The sequence below is a fragment of the Nematolebias whitei genome, chromosome 9 (assembly GCF_014905685.2).
Source record: "Nematolebias whitei isolate Nwh7 chromosome 9, NemWhi1, whole genome shotgun sequence".
In the NCBI taxonomy this organism is placed as follows: Eukaryota; Metazoa; Chordata; class Actinopteri; order Cyprinodontiformes; family Rivulidae; genus Nematolebias; species Nematolebias whitei.
Window position 1 is genome coordinate 50,661,410 of NC_056506.1, and position 2,109 is coordinate 50,663,518.

A 2,109-nucleotide genomic window follows, 5' to 3' on the forward strand; every position below is an offset into this window, starting at 1 on the left:
TAGATCCACTGGATCCACCTCACAGCTCACACCGGCAGGGACTCAGGGGACACGTCTCAGAGGACAGTCCAATCTGTCCTCATTACTGGAATAAAATGGTTTGTTTACAGACAGTTGAACACAATCGCAGAGTTCACAGAGAACCCTCTTTGAACCCCAAAAACTTTTCAGATCCTCCCACAATCATTTTAATTTTCTCTCATGTTTGGCCTGGTCAGTGCAGTGACAGTTATGCAATGAATAGCATTAGATTTTCGACTGACATGTTTTCCTCTGTCTGCTGTTTCCTTTGCTCTGGATTCTGGTTCTCTGTCCTGTCTCTTGGTTTTGTCTCTCATCCTGTCTCTCTTGACTTGTCCTCTTACACTTTTCACTTCCTCTGCATATGTTGTGTTTTTAGTCAGTTTGATCTGATGGATTTCTTTTGCTGTTTTTCTCACTTAACCCCCCCCACCCCCATGTAGCTCTATGTTGGCCTCCACAGTTACATCTCTCCGTTTCTTCTTTACATTCTTCTATCCTGTGATCTTCTACACATTTTGGATACCTCTGTTTTCCTTTGCATGCATCTCTCTATATCTATCCATAGATATATAATCACTAGATCCAGCATTGACCTCTATCACCTGTTGGCGCTGACGAGCTGTAGGGCCGCCATCTTGGAACGGTCGCCCGCTCCACTCAGTGTGACCTGTTTCTCAGGAGACATGAAGAATCTGTGTTGAATCAGTCAGAGCTGAATCTAAACTCATTCTCACCGTTTGTTCCTCTGTAAATCTCAGGAGAACAGACATTAAAGATGAACACATGGTTCAGTGTTTTTAAATATTCTTGGTGGGGTTAACATTAACACTAATAAAATATTATTATGACACATCCTGATGCATGCTCAATAATCCAGGTAGAAAAATCTAAAAAAGTTAAATCTGGTCCTCTGGACCCCCACCACCTGCTCCTAAACAGGTCTCTCTAGAAAATGAGTTCTCGTGACTCAGTGAGTCGACCTGGATAAATAAAGATAAATCCATCCATCCATTTTCTTTACCCGTTTGTTCCATTTTGGGTCACGGGGGTCGCTGGTGCCCATGTCCAGCAATCACTGTGCGAGGGGCGGGGTACACCCTGGACAGGTCGCAAGTCCATCACAGGGACACATAGAGACAAACGAGACAAACAACCATTCACTCTCTCACTCACACCTAGGGACAATTTAGAGTTACCAATCAGCCTAACATGCATGTTTTTGGTCTGTGGGAGGAAACCGGAGTACCCGGAGAAAACCCACGCATGCACGGAGAGAACATGCAAACTCCACCCAGAAAGGCCCCTGGACCGGGGTTTGAACCAGGGACCTTCTCACTGAGAGGCAGCAGCTCTACCAGTTGCGCCACCGTGCTGCCAATAAAGATAAATGAAAAATAAAAATTTAAAATAGAAATACTCATCATGAGGCCCAGGTGGGCAGCACAGTGGCACAACTGGTAGAGCTGCTGCCTCTCAGTGAGCAGGTCCCTGGTTCAAACCCCGGTCCAGGGGCCTTTCTGGGTGGAGTTTGCATGTTCTCTCTGTGCATGCGTGGGTTTTCTCCGGGTGCTCCAGTTTCCTCACAGACTAAAAACATGCATGTTAGGCTGATTGGTAACTCTAAATTGTCCCTAGGTGTGAGTGAGAGAGTGAATGGTTGTTTGTCTCGTTTGTCTCCATGTGTCCCTGTGATGGACTGGAGACCTGTCCAGGGTGTCCCCCGCCCCTCGCACAGTGATTGCTGGACATGGACACCAGCGACCCCCGTGACCCAAAATGGAACAAACGGGTAAAGATAATGGATGGATGAGGCCCAGGTTGTGTGTGTGACGTGCACGTTCCTGAGGTTGTGTGTGTGATGTGCACGTTCCTGAGAGTGTGTGTGTGAGACGTGCACGTTCCTGAGGTTGTGTGTGTGATGTGCACGTTCCTGAGGTTGTGTGTGTGAGACGTGCACGTTCCTGAGGTTGTGTGCGAGACGTGCACGTTCCTGAGGTTGTGTGCGAGACGTGCACGTTCCTGAGGTTGTGTGCGAGATGTGCACGTTCCTGAGGTTGTGTGTGTGACGTGCACGTTCCTGAGGTT